This window comes from Ipomoea nil, unplaced genomic scaffold (assembly GCF_001879475.1).
Source record: "Ipomoea nil cultivar Tokyo-kokei standard unplaced genomic scaffold, Asagao_1.1 scaffold0642, whole genome shotgun sequence".
NCBI classification, from domain to species: domain Eukaryota; kingdom Viridiplantae; phylum Streptophyta; class Magnoliopsida; order Solanales; family Convolvulaceae; genus Ipomoea; species Ipomoea nil.
In genome coordinates, this window is record NW_017617070.1 from 6,364,238 (window position 1) to 6,385,191 (window position 20,954).

The following is a 20,954-nucleotide window of genomic DNA, read 5'->3' on the forward strand; positions in this document are numbered from 1 at the left end:
TCTTGAATTTCCACGTAAACTTTTCCGTATTACTGATGTTCGTTCATGTTGCATTTATTTTTTTAGCGGATGCATCAATGTCAGTCTACATGCACATGCGTTCAAAAGTAATACGCACTCACGTTGATTTTTTTTTTTTTTTTTTTGAATCTCCAAAATTTGCGGCCATATGCAAAAAACTAGTCTGGCATACATTTGTTTGATTAGGTAACCAATGGGACCTGACGCTTTTAGATGATGACCGTATCATTCTATTAATACTTTCGGACACTCGTTGTATACGCACATGCGTACTTTACAGGCACGCACTTTTTGTTTTTTTTTTTCATTAATATTTTCGGAAATCCATGTGGGGTATTTCGCAGGAAGTTATCCGACATCCATGGTCCATCATCGGACCGATATGGTGTTAATCTGACTGTCTCGATAAAGTTTTGATTCACTCTGTACGCACACGCATAGTTTGCAGTCACGCACCGGGGGGTTTTTTTTTTTTTTATAAATAAAAACATTTATAGGTACGAAATTTGCTATGCATTAGTTTGATTAGTAAACTGATGGCACCAGACGCTTTCAGATGATGACCATATCAATTTATTACTACTTTCGGTCACTCATTGTCTACGAACATCCATAATTTACATTCACGCACCTTTTCTTTTTCAATTATATTTCCAAAATCCATGGGGGGTATTTTCGCAGGGAGTTGTCCGACATCCAGGTTGCATCAGCCAACCAATGTGGTGCTAATCTCAATTTCTCAATATAGTATTGACTCATTCTCCACGCACATGCATTGTTTGCTGTCACGCACTGTTTTTTTTTTTTTTTCAATTTCATTTTACGGGAACTGGGAGTTGCATTGCCTTTGTATTGTTATATGAGTATGTTTGTTGGTAATTCGGGATCCAGGGATGGTAGGTTTATTCAATAAAAATGTTTATTAACTCGTAATTCAATAATAATGTCAGAACATTTGTGCACAAAATAGCATTCACGGATATAAAATTATTTCTACTTTTGTGGGCAGCTTCTACTGTTGTGTCCGGTTGCGAGTCCACATGTTTTGCATGTTCGCTTCTTCTTATTTTGTTCCTTCATTGCAATTTCTTTGGTTGTCCTCATTCGTTTTCCTGACCCTTTGGTATTTGATACTGCGGGCGGATGCACGGTGATTGTGTCAGGTGTGGGGGCACCACAAAATGTCTCTTTGATCGATTGTTTCCCTTTCTCTACGGCCACGTCGTCTTCACCGTCGATGCACCATGTGGTCTCAATTTCCGTTAGCGCATTGCGTATTTGTTTTAGCTTCGTGGGATCTCCTTGCGCCATGGCTATGCACCTGTACACTGTGTGCAGCACGTCACTTTCTTCTTTGGTGTCTCGTGCTTTGGGGGTGCCACGTTGGAGCGTATCATTGCAAGTTTTGATTGGCGAAGTGGTTAATGCGATACGTGTCCACCGGGGTGTGATATGTTGGGGGGGGGGGTATGTCCTCATTCCTGTCATATATTAACACTGCAAATGCATGGCTGCACAGCAGTCCAATCCGGATGTACATTCCGCACTCGCAGGTTGTCGTCCTTGTCCCGTGTTCAACGAACACCGTGTATTGTACATCGTGCTCATCCTCGACCTCATATGTGTTCCCGGCCTCACCGCGGGTCACACCACGGACACGGAAATCAAAACATCCGGCACATATCTCCTTCTACACATCATAAAACACAGTTAATGTATATATTGACGCTGCCGCTCGCTCGATGCGCAATTGGGTTTTGTAGGGGGGTGTCTGTGCAAGGCTGGCACCGTTTAGCTCGGTCTATGTTAGGCGTTGCTTTCTGATTGTACTCTCTATCCTGTTAAAAAATTCCGAAACACAAATATGTTTGCTAGTGTTGCTTCTGAAAACCGGTTCTCTGCTTCAGAGCGTGATGTTGTACGCAATAGCCCACCCATAAAAACACCTTCAAAACATGCAGGGATCCACGATGCGCGCTCGTCGTACATGCGGTTTAGCCATGGATTTTCAATTAAGCCAAACTTTTCTATAATCGCTTTCCATGCAACCTCAAATTTGGGGGTAGTCAAGCTGTCATTCCAAACAACATCATTCAGCTCTCTTCGGAATGCTTCATTTTTTGCTAATTCAGGACTCACTTTATCGTTGACCTTCGACATTATATGCCACATACAGTAACGATGGCGAGTTTCTGGGAATTCTTGTGCAATTGCAACCTTCATCGCCGGGTCTTGGTCGATTATTGTGAGTGGTGGTGTGCTTCCCATTGCGTTTCTAAAGTTCTTTAGTATCCAACGGTACGAGTCGACATCCTCACGGGCAATCAGTGCTGCTGCGAATGTTACGCATCTTTTATGGTGGTCTATACCGGTGAATGGGACGAACACGAGACTGTACCTGTGTTCACGAGGAAATGTGTTAACTAATACGCATGTAGCGCACAGGGTTTCATACTTTGAAATAAATATAATTATAGGAATATAGCGTATGGAAAATATAAAAGCCAAGGCTGTGTATTGTGAAATATCTAATCCATAAATTTATTAGCATTTTAATGTAACCAATCGTCTGATCCATTCATATCCATAGCAGTGCAACGCACAGACCGAGGGCCCGTACACGCACTCCAGTACGCGTTCAAACATGTCCACGCACTAACGTTAATGCAGCCCGTAAATGAGGTGCGTACCTGTTAGTTTTGTACGTAGCATCAAATGACACAACATCTCCGAAAACACTATACTGCTTTCTTGCCATACCATCTGCCCAGAAAACACGTGCCAACTGGTCATTCTCGTTTGCTTCGTATTCGAAATACATGTCGTCATAGTCCGATTTGAGATCGAGGTATTTGGATATTAGCATTTCCGCATCTCCTCCTTGCATGTACGCCAAAATCTCCCTTCTATAGTTCTTGAAGTCTTGGTGTGTCGCTCCCACGTTTTCAACTCCTCCCACCATCTCGGCGTACAGGTCATGACTTTTACTAGCCCCAATATTCACTTTTGAGCAGTTCACGATGAATTGTTGGTGTCCAATATCTAGTTTTCTGTTCCCTTTCAGGAAAGGTCTGTAACTCTCCTCGCACAAACAGTGGGTGTGCCCCTCTTCAAACTTCTTGACCACGTACCTTCCTGTACTGTTTCTTCTGAAAACTATTTTCGCCATGCACCCAACTCTGTTAGACGGGCGTCGTCGTTTTGTTTGTGTGGTGTTATTTTGATCTGTTGTGGTGTTTGGTTTTGCATCCTTATACCCTTCACGATTGCACACTAGTTTCTTCTTGAGGATGATCCCATACCTGCTCTTAATGTCGGAACTCTTGCGCACATCAAACCCAGTTACGAATGCATATGTCTTGTAGTACGCGATGCCATCTTCCAACGTATCAAACACTTGATCGACAACTGATTTTATCGATGGGTCACATTCCGTAAACCAAATGCTCGTACCGTCTTGGGATTCATCCATCACACAGTGTTGGCTTTTCCCTCCTTCTTCCATGCTTATGTCACCTACATAACGATTCGTATTATTAGTACTGGAGTTAAAAACCAAAACAGTAATCACGCACCCGCTTTGTACTACTTGAGTCCCTACGTAGGCTAACAGATTAAAAAACATAATTGACACATTCGAATGGAATTAAAGCGGCACAAATATACAGCATACGATGCACCCACTGAAACACAGCTAAGTATACACAATGATCGCAGTTATGGCCACTCATTATAGGCATAGCGCACAAGACTATATACTATCGTGCACTAACCGATATAACACAAAGTTCAGTATATACAAAGACCAAATTATTGTGAAAAACATAGTTGACACATTCGTATGGAATTAAGGCGCCATGCACAAATATACAACATACGATGCACCCACTGAAACACAGCTAAGTATACACAGTGATCGCATTTATGTCAGCTGATTATAGGCATAGTGCACAAGACTATAGTCTATGATGCACTACCCGATATAACACAAAGTTCAGTATATACAAAGACCAAAGTGTGGACGACTCATGATAGGCGTGGTGCACAAGGCTTCATACGGCCGTGCACCAGCCATCACAACCGAACTCGGCCTCTCCGGTTACAGTATCATGCATCAACCAATACTAACGCAATTGAGGCAATACGCACAAGTATAAATACTCTTGTGTAACCATGAAACCACAAAACAGCCATAAAGTTATACACACATGCACAAACATACATAGACACACGCATCCACCAGATTTAGTTCATAGGTGCTAAACGGCCACATTTTTTTTACTACTGGGCGTTTGTCCTTTGCAAATTAAATGACAACTTTAACCAACAAAATTCGGATAACAGATAACCAAATCCAAAAACGCCAACAACCAAAAATCGAATACACAAATTGGAAAAAAAACAAAAAACAAAAACAAAAAAAAAAAACAAAAACCTCTTCCCATTCATACGCATATGTGATGCGGTTTCTAATATTCGCACATAGCAGCTCACATTCACATTTGTCACATTATACCCATCAGTTTGGTCAACATATTATACTTCCACGCACTCATCGGTACATACCAAATTATCCCCAAACAGCCTCCCAAAACGAAAGTGGTTGGTGTATATGTTGATTTTCACACTCTTTGCAATCTCATATATACGCACAAACACACATACAATTTGTGACGGTTTTTAATGTTAAAACTTCGTAACTCGCAAGACAATCACAAACGATTACAAAAGCAAAACACGCACAAACCGTGTACCTGTAATGCACACACTTGTGATGGTAGATGTTTGACTGTGCGCCCTCACCGGTCCGGCTTCACACTTGGAATGTCTCGCGCATTTTTTTACCCTTCCCATGTGATGTATCACCCCATATATATTTAGTGTATTAATATCCCTTAAATCATGCTTAGCTTCCCATAATAAATTTAACCATAATTAGGCCACTAGGTAGAATTACTGTTAACACCCTTACTTAATGATAAATCTTTATTTTATTCTAGGAGATCTCATGATCTCAACCATTAATTGGGAATCAATCTATGGATATCAAGTGATCTCACAGGATCATATAATTAGGGGGTGCACCGGATTCGAAGCCTATATATATATATATATATATATATATATATATATATATATATATATATATATATATATATATATATATATATATATATAGTTGCACTCGGGTGCGAACGGCTCGCCCAGGCGCGAAATAGGAATGGATTCTGTTCGTCCACGTGTCCAGATCTAATGGATGAGAAACACTGATTTTTTTAAAAAATGCGGTGGCATTTTCGTAAATAATTGAACATTGAAGTGCAAGTAAAATGTATTACAAGTGCATGTAAAATGTATTATAGGTGCAAGTAAAAATTTACACTGAGCATCAATACTTAGTTGCACTTATAGTTCTAAGTAGTTGCACCTATAGTTCTAAGTAGTTGCATACATATGTATAAGTAGTTGCATCTAGGTGTATGAATGTTTGCGAGTGGTTTTCAGGAGTATTACTACCCGCTGAACTCAGATCAATGAATGTTAACAAGACAAAATTACATGCACTTATAGATGAAAGTAGGTGCACATATAGTTATAAGTAGTTGCACCTATAGTTATAAATAGTTGCACATATAGTTATAAGCACACCCAGGTGCATGAATGGTTGTGGAAAGTGAATGCTAACAAGGCAAAATTACATGCACTTATAGGTGAAAATAGGTGCACTTATAAGAGATTTTACTTGCACTTCGATGTTCAATTATTTACGAAAATGCCACCGCGTTTTTTTTTAAGTTATTAGATCTGGACGCGTGTCACGCGCTGATTCGTTCGCATTTCCTTCCTGGGCACTTATTCGCACCTGAGTGCGTCCCTATATATATATATATATATATATATATATATATATATATATATATATATATATATACACACACACTACACGCAACACACATGGGAATTGAAGAATATTTAAGTACGTTTATATATATATGAATACGTGTGTTTTAAAAACAAAATATATATTTTAGTTCTAATTACCTTAATAGATATATATTGTATGCTTTTATATGATAGAAATTTTTAGGTAATTAACTAAAATTATTCTTTCCATTAATTACTAAGTTGACTAGGGTTAGATGATAATCAATATAGATATTCTCTTCTTTCTTTTTTCCTACCTTGGCCGATTCTACTAGCAAAAGAAAAAAAAAAATCCTCTCTTCTTCCCATCTCTTCATTTTCGAAATTCTAAAAAGAAAAAAAAAATTATTCTCATATTCTTTTCAAGATGTGAAACAATCTACATGCATAAGCCTAAGGAGGAGAACTTAGAGCATTAAAAGATTAAAAAGATTTGGGAAGAATTTGTTCCAAGTAAGTGGTTGTCCTTTATCTTACTTTGCCCATCTTTGTTTTTTAAAAAAAAAAAATGTTTGATTGGTTGAAAGTTATGAATCAAATGAATTATTTTATGAAATGACCAAGTGTTATCTGAAAATTTTGGTATAATGTATTAGTAAAAAATCCATAAATACGACATTTTGGTTGGTTGGTTTTGTTGTATGAATCATATATAGATAAATTATATTCATAATAGTTAAAATATATAATTTTTTTAGCATTGAACATGTATTATGCTAAAAAAAATGAGTGCAATGTTTGATTTATTATATGTTCTGTACTTACACATATATATACTTTCGTATGTATTTTGTATATAAAAAAAAAAACTTATTTTATTATTATTGAATGACATATGTATTTATATTTTATATATATATATATATATATATATATATATATATATATATATATAATTTCCTTGTAAATTTATTACTAGTAAATATAAAAAGGATATTATATTTCCTTGTAAATACGGCAGTTTTATATATATATATACTAGTTTTTTACGCGCATTGCGCGATTGGGATAATGCCCAATGTTTTTTTTTAAATAAGTACTTTAAAGTATATTAAGGCAAGATTATATTGAAATTGTTCATGCATAGATAATTGAAGGTTGAATTTGCGTATTTAAATATGTAATTCTTCTCCCAAAGGTTGAGTCCCCTACCCCAAGGGCCCCCCACACTCTGACCCGATAGAGCATTGTAGGAAGTTGTAAATCACGGTGACTCAATGGTTCAGCAGACAGGACCAAATGCCGGTGCGAACAAGGAATCTGCCCACTTTGGACATAATTCCCGCACTGCCGCCGCCGAGGTTCAAACCTTGGTCTCTTCTCCCAAATACTGCCCACTAAACCATTGAGCTAAGCCCGTGCGGGTTAAGTAGGTAATTCTAAGTTTACAAATGCAAGATAATATAGTCAAGATTGATTATAATTGTCAATAAAATAATTGTATAGGTATGGTTGAAACCAAATACGGGACATAAGGGAGAACAAATAAAAATTAGGGCATAAAATATTAAATATATACTAATATTGTTTGAGGAGATTTCGACATTAGGATTTGTGGTTAAGTTCTATGAAGACTTTAATATTAGAATTAGATTAATGGTGTAATTATAATTCTATATTAGACGTTAATATTATTCTTCCAAAAGGCTGAACCCCAACCCTAAGGGCCCCCCACACCCCGGTCCGACAGAGCATTTGAGATGAAGACGTTAATATTATAATTAGACTAACGGTGAATTAACGCTATTTAACGGAAAAGTTAAATGGATAATCATATAATTAAGGATAAATTAGAAAAAATTTTTAAAAAATTAAAACCTGAACAATTTGAACCATTCATTTGATTTAATAATTTGGTGGTCATTTTTCTACCCAATGTTAATAATTAAATAAATTCGTTGGTCAAATCCGCTAATATAATCCGCGCGCTAACTGTTGATTGTCAAACAAGGACATTGCAAGGTAGTTCTCACTTCAATTTGTTGTGTGATTTGAATACTCTCTGTCACAAAATCTCTCAAGTAGTTAATATGGTTGGCTTTATTAATTATATATTTTTTTAATTTTTTCATGGTATTAATAAAATACTTGGTAAATAAATATATAGCATTATTTTGTATTATAACTTTGATATTTAATTAGAAAAATAGTGCACAAAAAAGATAATAGACAATGTAGTGAATATAATCAATTGATGAATTTGAATGTAAAAATTTTTACATTTGAGAAAAATAAGACAATATAACTAATGAAAATATTTCTCTTAATTAATTTATTGATAATGAATAATTTTTTTTCACTGTATTAAGACATTGTAAGGACAATGTAGCGAATATAATCAATTAATAAATTTGAATATAAAGAATTTTTATATTGTAGAAAAATAAAGACAATATAACTAATACAATTATTTCTCTTATTTAATTTATTGATAATGAATAATTTTTTTTTTGAATAAAGGCATTGTGAACACATAATTCTAAATTAAAGAAATGCATATCTATAATTTTTTGTTGTAGCTACTAAATTATTATTTATATAATTTAATAAGAGTAAAATAGAGTACTAATTATGCCAACTTTGATTGGGATGAGGTTCAAACCTAAGACCTTTTTTTTTTTATTGAAATCAATGAGTAAGTTAACGGTGAACTAACGGCAATTCTTAAAATTGTACTAATTATGCCAACTTTGATTGGAATGAGGTTCGAACCTAAGACCTTTTTTTTTTTATTGAAATCAATGAGTAAGTTAACGGTGAACTAACGGCAATTCTTAAAATTTTAACGGAATTAGTAATGGTGTGTGGGTATTTTAGGAAATTTTAGTGTAAAATTTAAATCTTATCAATCTTTTAATCAATCTGAGCCATTCATTTGATTAAAATCTGTGACCGCCATTTTTTCTACCCATTATAGGCCTAACTCTCTTGGGCTCTTATTAGTATAGTATATATATATATATATATATATATATATATATATATATATATATATATATATATATAACACTAGCGTATTTTACATATAAAAAAAGTTTATATATTTTTTGTTGTGACCTTTCTTAAATTAATTTATTCAATTATTAATATTTATCTTTGTTAGACATATTAGGAAAATGCATGATTATAGTGATTATGATTTGATTATGGGTGATTAGGATGATTGACTATTGATTGTATATTGATTGTAATTAGTTCTTTCCTTTCTAGTTGACTAGAGTATTATTATATTATACTCTTGTAATCTTGTAACATTATTATTCTACAGAAATACAAACACTCATTTGGTATCAGATTGTGATAGGTATCTCTTTCCTATTTTCTCTCCTTCCCATCGATGGCCAACACCTCCTCTGAACGAACTGTCACGACCACCACCGTATCTCCCACTCCGAACTCCACCCAAAATCACCTCTCTTCCGCCCATCATTTTGTGTCGATCAAATTGACGACACGGAACTATCTTTTTTGGCGTACACAACTCATTCCATTCTTGCGTGGTCAAGGTCTTTTGGGGTATGTCACTGGAGAGAATCCATGCCCACCGCCGGTGACTGCTGCGATCACCACCTCCGCCGGCGCTGTAACTGACGAGGCAATGTCGACTGCTCCAAATCCGGCGTTCTCCAGTTGGGTCCAACAGGACCAATCTATACTTTCCCTCCTAATCTCCTCTCTTTCCGAGGAGGTTATGTATTTAGCAGTCGGCCGCTCAACCGCCAAGGAAGTGTGGGATTCCATCGAGTCTGCCCTTGGGTCCTCCACCAGAGCGCGTTGTCTCAATCTTCTCAGCCGCTTCCAAGACCTCCAGCAAGGTGACATGACACCAGCAGAATATCTCGGCAAGGCACAACTGCTTGTGGAGGATCTTGCACTGGCCGGACGTCCGATCTCCCTCGACGAGCAGAACTTATATGTCTTCCGCGGTCTCCGGCCGGAGTTTCGATCGATGGCAGCTTCCTTGGCCGTTAATGGTACCCCAGTGTCTCTTCCTCAACTCTCCAATTATTTGCAGGCCCAGGAGTTCATTTATTCTGATGAATTTCCGACGGGTGGATTGCCGACTGGTTCGCCGACGGCAATGGTTGCGAATCGCGGTCGCCGGCAGTCGACTGATGGAGGCCGGCAGTTGCGTGGAGGAGGACGCGGGAATAATCGCGGTGGCGGCCGGTGGAACGCTGGTCGGGGCAGAGGAGGATCACCACGTTGCCAGATTTGCCGGTCTCACGGGCATACTGCGATTTATTGCTTCCGCCGGTACAGTGACCAGCCTCCTCCTCAGGCCAACGTTGCTGTGAACGGAGACACCGCCGGCAGTGCTGCAGTCTCGACCACCTGGTTCCCGGACATCGGAGCCACCGCGCACGCCACGCCGGATGCCGCCATGCTATCTAATTCCGATGAGTACTCCGGCGGGGATGTTCTTCGTGTTGGTAATGGTACGGGTTTAGGTATATCTCGTGTTGGTTTTGCTTCGATTCCCACTGTTTCCAAATCCTTACAATTGTCTTGTACGTTCCCAAACTGTCGGCTTCATTATTGTCTGTTTCTCGTTTCACACATGATAATAACGTCTATCTTGAATTTCATCCTAACTTCTTTCTTGTTAAGGATTGCATCACCAAGGCGGTTCTTCTTAAGGGACCCAGTTCGGGTGGTTTGTATCAGCTGTCAGTCCCGAGGTCACATATGGCTTTCCTATCCGCCCGAGCTTCCCCCGTGGTTTGGCAGCGTCGGTTGGGCCACCCGCATGATCGTGTCCTTTCTCGTGTGCTACGGGCGTGTCCGGTCATCCCTCATAAATCGAGTTCCCCACTTTTATGTTCGGCTTGCCAACTTGGCAAGTCTTCGCGTTTTCCTTTGGATAGAATAAACACTTCTAGTTGTAATGTCCTTGATCTTGTGTACACAGACATTTGGGGTCCGGCTCCCGTTGTTTCAGCCGATGGTTTTCGTTATTTTGTCTTATTTGTTGATGACAGCACTCGCTATTGTTGGTTTTATCCACTTCGTGTAAAAACTGATATATATAAGGTTTTTGATTGTTTTAGGGCCATGGTAGAACGATTGTTTTCTCGTTCTATCAAGGCCATCCAGTCTGATTTAGGGGGTGAATACCGCCGTCTGCATTCTCTTTTTTTTATCTCTTGGCATTGTGCACCGGCAATCTTGTGCTTATACACATGAGCAGAACGGGCGAGTAGAGCGCCGGAATCGGCACATTGTTGAGACTGGTCTAGCTCTACTTGCTGAAGGCTCGGTACCTCTTAAATACTGGGATTCTGCCTTTGAAACCGCAACCTACTTAATCAATCGCCTACCGTCCTCAGTCTTAAATTTTGACTCTCCTCACTTCCGTCTATATAAAACCCCACCAACTTACACTTTTCTTCGGGTATTTGGGTGCCTCTGTTTTCCTTATCTTCGTCCATACAACCGTCATAAGATAGAGTTTCGGTCCGCCCCATGTGTTTTCTTAGGGTACCCCATGTCTTATCGGGGATATCGTTGCTTAAACCTTAACACGGGGAAAACCTTTATTTGTCGCCATGTTAGATTTGACGAATCTGTTTTCCCTTTTGCTACAGCAGCTACTGTGCAGGGTCCAGGACAGAAAGATGACATTACTGAACCTTGGGGTTCAAGTCCAGTAGTACCTCTTCCTACGGGCTCGTCTACTTCTCCGACTGTCCCACCAGCAAGGGATACAGTTGCTCCGTTGGCTGTAGAACGTCCCCGTACCCGTCGCTCTAAGCAGCCAGTACAACAGAGTCACGTCATGCGCTTGCGTCACATGACTCGGGGTACCGATGAACAGTTTTTAGCCCTTGCTGCAGTTAGTGACACGGCTGATCCAACCTGTTACACTTAAGCCGTTAGTCACCCGCAGTGGCGGGATGCCATGGATCAAGAGTTCAATGCCCTGCTTCATAATGACACCTGGACATTAGTCCCGCCGAAACCCAACATGAATATTATCGGGTGCAAGTGGGTCTATCGCACTAAACGGAAAGCTGATGGGACAATTGAGCGCTACAAAGCGCGTCTAGTTGCAAAAGGGTTTCACCAGGTGGCCGGCGAAGACTTTTTTGATACTTTTAGCCCCGTTGTAAAACCTACAACGGTACGCTTGTTGTTTTCTTTAGCAGTATCTCGCCGATGGACTCTCCGTCAACTTGATGTCCACAATGCCTTTCTCAATGGGCGTCTATCTGAGACGGTCTTTATGTGTCAGCCACCAGGATATGAAGATCCAGGCCGTCCAGATTATGTGTGCCACCTTCAACGCTCCTTGTATGGTTTAAAACAGGCTCCTCAGGCCTGGTTTAAACGCCTTCATGATTTTCTTCTGTCTACAGGTTTCACTGCCTCTAAGACTGATGTCTCTTTATTCCACTACTTCGCTGGCTCTGCCCGTGTGTTCCTGTTGGTGTATGTAGATGACATCATTATGATGGGAGATGATTAAACCTTGCTTGACATCTTGCTGCAACGGTTATCTACGGCATTCAAGATTCGGGACCTTGGCACGCCAAGCTTCTTCCTCGGGATTGAAACTCTATCCATCGACGGTGCTCTTGTCCTATCTCAGCGTCGCTACATGGGAGACATCTTAAATCGGGCCGGTATGACTGACTGTAAGCCCCTCACCACCCCGGCTTCTGTTACTCAAGTTGTTGCACCTAATAATGAACTATACGACAATCCCACACAATACCGCCGCCTTGCCGGCGCCCTTCAATATTTAACCATCACACGTCCGGATCTCTCATACTCTGTCAACCGCCTGTGCCAGTTTATGCACGCCCCAACCATTGAACACTGGGGGCTTCTACAGCGGGTTCTACGATATGTTAAAGGGACGCTATCTTATGGTCTTTGTTTGCAATCCTCTGCATCCACTAACATTCATGCATTCTCCGACTCGGACTGGGCTGGGTGTCCAGTAGACCGGAAGTCCACAAGTGGCTATGCTGTGTTTCTAGGCACTAACTTGGTCTCGTGGGTCTCCTGAAAGCAACGAACCGTGGCCCGATCTTCCACTGAGGCAGAATACAAGGGGTTAGCAGATGTTTCGGCTGAAGTCACTTGGGTTATTTCACTGCTGCGTGAACTTGGTTTACACTCAGGTCGGCCCGCAACGCTTTGGTGTGACAATCTTGGGGCCACATACCTCTGTGCTAATCCCGTTTTTCATGCCCGGACTAAGCACGTGGAAATTGATTTCCACTTTGTTCGTGATAAAGTTGCCTCGGGAGAGTTTCAGGTCAACTTCGTCTCTACGAAAGATCAACTGGCAGATATCTTTACGAAACCTCTCCCGTCATCTCGTTTTGGACTGCTGCGTGGCAAGCTCAATGTTGTCTTCATCCCACCTTGAGCTTGAGGGGGTGTGTTAGACATATTAGGAAAATGCATGATTATAGTGATTATGATTTGATTATGGGTGATTAGGATGATTGAGTATTGATTGTATATTGATTGTAATTAGTTCTTTCCTTTCTAGTAGACTAGAGTATTATTATATTATACTCTTGTAATCTTGTAACATTATTATTCTACAGAAATACAAACACTCATTATCTTAATTGCAGAATAAACTACAAGAAGATGGAGAGAAGAATAAAGAAAAGATTTCAGCTGCACCTCTACCACTTGTTGAGCATTTTGATTTGGTATTAAAAAGAAAGTAAGCTATGCACGTGGTTTAGGTCTTAAGGGGATAACTTCAAAAGTCAGGAGAAGATTCTTCTTGAAGTAGAATAGAAGCTTCAAAGAATTTAGAAGAAGAAGTTACAAATTTTAAAGAAATCGCGCAAGCAGCTTTAGAGAAACAAGCTGCTGAAATCAAGTAAATTTTTGCTCACTTAGCAAGCAATCAAGGGCTTCAAAATATGCTAAGCAATGCATCTCCATCAACTAACTCAAGTGAAGAATAATCAAGACATTTTATTTTAAAACGTTTGTATTTGAATTCAGTTGTATTTCTTACAAAGTATATTTGTTAGATAATGATGTCTTTATATATATATTTTAATTTTAATTTGACGAGTAACATTTGTTGAATGAATTATTTCATTCCAAATAATAATTAAATTAAAACATTTAATTATGACAAGATTTTAAAATAAATAATTTTATATTATGTGCATTTGGCTAGTATTATTTGAAAAAAGAATTGTGACCAAGAAATTGAATTGTTGTACGACTTTAGTTACCACTAATGATTGTTTTAGAGTTAACTTCTTTTGTCACAAATAAATACAACATTTGTTACCATGATTGTTGTCACAACAAAGTAATTAATGATACCGCTTTTTTGGTCACTAATAATCATTTTTGCGTCAAGAACAATTCTCACAAATAAGTACAACTATTGTGACTAAAGTGTTGTCACAATAAAATAATTAATTGCAATGATATTAGTTGTCACTATATCAATTTTTTGTAATAACATATTTGGTCACAAATTATACATTTATTGTGACAACTATCGTTATCACTCAAATACTACTTTAGTGTAAGTAAATATTGTCACAAAAGTAGTGACTAATTGTGACAACTTTTCAAAAGTCGTCACTAATACAATAGTGACGGAGGATATAGTGACGATAGGTGACGACTTCAAAAATTGGTCACTAATTTCAATAGTGACCAAAATTGATAGTTTTGTTGACAACTTCTATTATCACTAAATATGAAATTTCTTGTAGTGATAGTTTTGTTTAAAAAATTTATCAACCAAATAATAACTATGATTTTGATTCTCATTCATAGTGTGTAAATCCATAAACCAAACACTCTTATTTCCATTATAGGGTCATACATAACCAAACATTAATATTGTAATCATTTCAATTACATCCTACTACCAAATATGTAAAATACTTTCACTATATCTACTATCTACTATCTACTATACTAATAAGAGCCCAAGAGAGTTAGGCCTATAATGGGTAGAAAAAATGGCGGTCACAGATTTTAATCAAATGAATGGCTCAGATTGATTAAAAGATTGATAAGATTTAAATTTTACACTAAAATTTCCTAAAATACCCACACACCGTTACTAATTCCGTTATAATTTTAAGAATTGCCGTTAGTTCACCGTTAACTTACTCATTGATTTCAATTAAAAAAAAAAAAAAAAAAAGTCTTAGGTTCGAACCTCATCCCAATCAAAGTTGGCATAATTAGTACTCTATTTTACTCTTATTAAATTATATAAATAATAATTTAGTAGCTACAACAAAAAATTATAGATATGCATTTCTTTAATTTAGAATTATGTGTCCACAATGCCTTTATTCAAAAAAAAAATTATTCATTATCAATAAATTAAATCAGAGAAATAATTGTATTAGTTATATTGTCTTTATTTTTCTACAATATAAAAATTCTTTATATTCAAATTTATTAATTGATTATATTCGCTACATTGTCCTTACAATGTCTTAATTCAGTGAAAAAAAATTATTCATTATCAATAAATTAATTAAGATAAATATTTTCATTAGTTATATTGTCTTTATTTTTCTCAAATGTAAAAATTTTTACATTCAAATTCATCAATTGATTATATTCACTACATTGTCTATTATCTTTTTTTTTTGCACTATTTTTCTAATTAAATATCAAAGTTATAATACAAAATAATGCTATATATTTATTTACCAAGTATTTTATTAATACCATAAAAAAAAATAAAAAAATATATAATTAATAAAGCCAACCATATTAACTACTTGAGAGATTTTGTGACAAAGAGAGTATTCAAATCACACAACAAATTGAAGTGAGAACTACCTTGCAATGTCCTTGTTTGACAATCAGCAGTTAGCGCGCGGATTATATTAGCGGATTTGACCAACGAATTTATTTAATTATTAACATTGGGTAGAAAAAATGACCGCCAAATTATTAAATCAAATGAATGATTCAAATTGTTCAGGTTTTAATTTTTATTTTTTTTTTAAATTTTTCTAATTTATCCTTAATTATATGATTATCCATTTAACTTTTTCGTTAAATACCGTTAATTCACCGTTAGTCTAATTATAATATTAACGTCTAATATAGAATTATAATTACACCATTAATCTAATTCTAATATTAAAGTCTTAATAGAACTTAACCACAAATCCTAATGTCGAAATCTCCTCAAACAATATTAGTATATATTTAATATTTTATGCCCTAATTTTTATTTGTTCTCCCTTATGTCCCGTATTTGGTTTCAACCATACCTATACAATTATTTTATTGACAATTATAATCAATCTTGACTATATTATCTTGCATTTGTAAACTTAGAATTACCTATTTAACCCGCACGGGCTTAGCTCAATGGTTTAGTGGGCAGTATTTAGGAGAAGAGACCAAGGTTTGAACCTCGGCTGCGACAGTGCAGGAATTATGTCCAAAGTGGGCAGATTCCTTGTTCGCACCGGCATTTGGTCCTGTCTGCTGAACCATTGAGTCTCCGTGATTTACAACTTCCTACAATGCTCTGTCGGGTCACAGTGTGGGGAGCCCTTGGGGTAGGGGACTCAACCTTTGGGAGAAGAATTACCTATTTAAATACGCAAATTCAACCTTCAATTATCTATGCATGAACAATTTCAATATAATCTTGTCTTAATATACTTTAAAGTACTTATTTAAAAAAAAAAACATTGAGCATTATCCCAATCGCTCAATGCGCATAAAAAACTAGTATATATATGGAATTGAAAATACTAAGAGGAGGCATGAGATTCAAATTCTGTGAGAATGAGAATTACAATTCCACATAAAATTGTTTGCTTTTAAAATTAAGTGAGATTAGAATTCTAATCCCCTCCAACTATATGGATTGTTAGTTTTATTTTGTAAAACTGACATATATTTTCAAAACCGATGTTGAATCCAATTATTTTGTAATGTCTTAGACCTATAGTATAATGAACCATGCACGTGGCATTTGAAGAATTTAAATTTTCTTTGTTGAAAAACTGTGGAACACTTATTTTTTATTTTTTTGAAAGATGATATATATGAGTGGGCAGATGGAGACACATGCAACTCTAGGCATGCGGATATATAATTTTCATATTTCATAAATTGAAAGCTTTACATTATATAATATATCATATGATCGATATGATCCACATAGAACATTGAAAGAAAAAATCTGTCTATAGAAAATAGTAGAACAAATTTTATCTAGCTTTGGAGTGCAGATGTTTCTAGAAAAATATAGAAAAACGTTAAAAACATTGTGGTCCAACCACACTAAGACAATAATAATGGAAGATGCTGTCATGCAAATTACTATATAATCCTTATCATCTTACATTTTTGTACATTGAACCATACTAGTTTTAGGAAAGTTGGACTATTTTTGTTCACAAATAATCGCACACAAATTTATATATAAACGAAATACATTCTGGCCGGTTTGCGTGTATAATATATCTTCTTTGTAATTTCATTTATAGTTGGATTATTGGTAAGAAAAGATTGACTTGACTCGATTTCTTGAGTTGACTGTTAATTAATGAGTAAATATCTAAAATAGTTATCGAGTACTCAATTTCATTCTAAATGACTTTGGTGACTTATGGTCCGTTTGGAAAGTAGGAAAATGACTTTTGAAAAATGTTTTTTGAAAAATGAGTTATTTTTCAGAAGATATTTTCCTTTTTAGTGTTTGGTTGCATTCTGGAAAACTATTTTAGTGTGTTTGGTTCATTTTCTGGAAAATGAATAGAATTGTATAATTAAACATTTTAATTATTTTATTTAAAATATTACAACATGTATAATAATATTTAATAATATAATAACAATTTTAAATATAATAAAAAATAACTAATAAGATATCAAAATAACTCATCAAAGTCTTGTAATTCAATACAACAACAACAATAATAATAAGTGGTAGCCAAGCACTTTGTGCTCAAATGGCATGTAATGACTTTCTTATATGGGAGGTCATGAGATTGAGCTTTAGTGGAGGCAGTGTTAACTCAGTGTGCTTCAATAGGTTGAGAGAGTAGTAGTATTATTTGTTATTTTATAATAATAATAACTTTTCGTTGACTTGATTTCCAAGCACAACTTTCCGTTGACTTGATTTCCAAGCACATCCAAACACTGAAAACCCGGAAAATGATTTCCACACCCTTAATGTAGTCCTAGTTTTTTGTGTTTTTGTTCAATTTAGTCCTCCATTTGTTATTCCGTTCATTTGGTGTTAAATAGAGAGACAATTCAGTAATTTCAATATTGACATATCTTTACTCCTTGACATGTAAAGTGCGAAATCTCTCTTTCTTTTACAAATTACTTCCAGAATTACTCCCAAACCTGCAAATATAAAATTTGATTCGCAGATCTAATTAAGAGTAATTCGTAAAAGAAAGAGGGATTTCGCACTTCGTAGGACTGAGAGTAAAGAGAGGTCAATATTGATATTACTAAATTGTTCATTTATTTAACACCAATTTGACGGAATAACAAACGGATGACTAAATTAAATTAAGCAAAAACACAAAAATATGGGACTACATTAGGTCACCAAAGTCATTTAGGACGAAATTGAGAAAAACCACTATAGTCGAGGACCATTTTGGGTATTAACTCGTTAATTAATTAATAACTATAATGTCTAAATCTAATTTTATATATTTTTAGAAAAGATTTAGTTTTAAAATCGTTTATTGTATAGAGTATACAACGTATTTACTATTTATGTTTAAGAAAAATTAAAAATATAATATTCAGTATTCAAATAAAAAGGAATTATATGGATATTGAGGTGTAATATTTAACATAATTTGTATGTTGTTTATAATAGTCAAATCAGTAAGATTGTGAATTTTGTATCTTCAGTTAAATATAAAAGTTTGAACCATAGACTGGAGAAGGAGATAAAATATGAATGTGTCTCAATTAGGGTGTGTTTGGAAACCTGGAAAATGAGTTCTGGAAATCATTTTCCAAGTTTCCATTGTTTGGATGTACCTGGAAAATCAAGTCAACGGAAATCATTTTCCGTTGACTTTGGAAAATAGGCTCATTTTGGAGGAAAATGACTTCCCCTTTTTTTGAGGGGAAGTCATTTTCCAACTTTTACACCAACATCACACCACCACCAACATCATCAACACCATACCACCGCAACCACTACCACCACCAACACCAACACCATCAACACCATATCACCACCACCACCACCATACCACCGCAACCATTGTCGCCGCCACCACCACCACCGCCACCACCACTACCACCACCGCCGCCGCCACCACCACCACTATACCATCGCAACCACTGTCGCCGCCACCACCACCACCATCACACCACCACTACCACCACCGCCGCCGCCACCGCCACCATACCATCGTCGCCGCCACCGTTGCCGCCATACCACCGCGACCGCCACCACCACCACCACACCACCGCAACCACCGTTACCACCACACCACCACCATCACATTGCCGCCGCCGCCGCCACCATGACCACGACCATACCACCGTAGCCGCCACCACCACCATACCACCGCAACCACCGTCGCCGCCACCACCACCACCGCAACCACCGTCGCCGCCACCACACCACCACTGCCACTACCGTCATACCACCACCAGTTGTTATTATTATTATTATTATTATTATTATTATTATTATTATTATTATTATTATTATTATTATTATTATTATTATTATTATTATTACTATTACTATTATTATTATATAACACAACTACCACTACACCACCACTACCATAATATTTTTGATATATTATTAGTTTTTTTATTATATTTAAAATTATTATTATATTATTATATTATTATATTATTATACATGTTGTAATATTCGAAATAAAATAATTAAAATGTTTAATTATACAATTCTACTCATTTTCCAGAAAATGAACCAAACACACAAAAACAGTTTTCCAGAATGCAACCAAACACTGGAAAGGAAAATGTTTTCCGAAAAATGACTCATTTTCCAGAAAACATTTTCCAGAAGTCATTTTCCTGCTTTCCAAACGGACCCTTAGTCTACAAATTGCTAAAATGCTTATACATTATTGTCATAACAAAGTTAAGGATTCACAGCCTGCAAGTTGCTAGCAAAACAAAAGTATAAATCTTTTTTTAAAGTTGGTCAATTAAATAGAGTAAATACCCAAAATGGTCCCTCGACTATAGCTAAATTTACAAATTGATCCTCGACTTTCAATTTCAACCAATTAAGTCCTTAACTTTGTAATTTTAACATAATTTGGTCCTCTGTCTATTTGACCGTTTGTTGACTGTGATTTTTGAGGATATATATGTAATTTCATGGTCCATCGTATGTTTTTTAAGGTTCTGGTTTCATTTTCAGACTGCACTGTTACATTTGAATCCACTACCGAAAGCAATCTACCAAATCCGGTCGCCTTTCTTCATCCTCCCATTAGATTCAATGTAGTTGAGTTCGTACCAGACCGAAGAAGACGACGTGTTTCCGAATCAGTGCAACGTCATCCTAGAGGCCTCCACGTGCTCCAAGGAGAGCTGAAGGTTCTTCTGGAGATCGTCGATCACGGTCAACAAACAGTCAAATAGATGAAGGACCAAATCGTATCAAAATTACAAAATTAAGGACTTAATTGGTTGAATTGAAAGTCGAGTACCAATTTGTGAATTTAGCTATAGTCGAGGGACCATTTTGGGTATTTACTCAATTAAATATATAGCTGAATATAGTTATTACACAACAAATGTTTGATGTTAAAGTACAAAATTTAAGGTTTGGATGAGGTAAAAATATTCGTTTTTTTTTTTTTTTGCCAATAAACCTTTTCGCTTAATTTGACTGAACTTTTATACAGATAAAATATATTATTAAAAGTAAAAATTTAGTATCATAAAACTATACATATATTGATGAATATATTAGACCCAGACCAAGTTTTTAAGCCCAAGCTAGAGGTGTGGCGCAAATCCAAGCAAAGCATGTAGACCGA

The 20,954-nt window shown here is 36.4% G+C and overlaps 1 long non-coding RNA gene across 1 annotated transcript; it reads right to left on the minus strand.

Annotated features, from left to right (window-relative positions):
• Nucleotides 1–839: 839 nt before the first annotated feature.
• LOC109174333 lies at nucleotides 840–13,862 on the minus strand. Its single transcript, XR_002053051.1, has 3 exons — nucleotides 13,745–13,862; nucleotides 9,424–9,427; nucleotides 840–850 (listed from the first exon to the last, which is right to left on the minus strand). It is a non-coding gene; the product is annotated as an uncharacterized LOC109174333 (long non-coding RNA).
• Nucleotides 13,863–20,954: the final 7,092 nt, after the last annotated feature.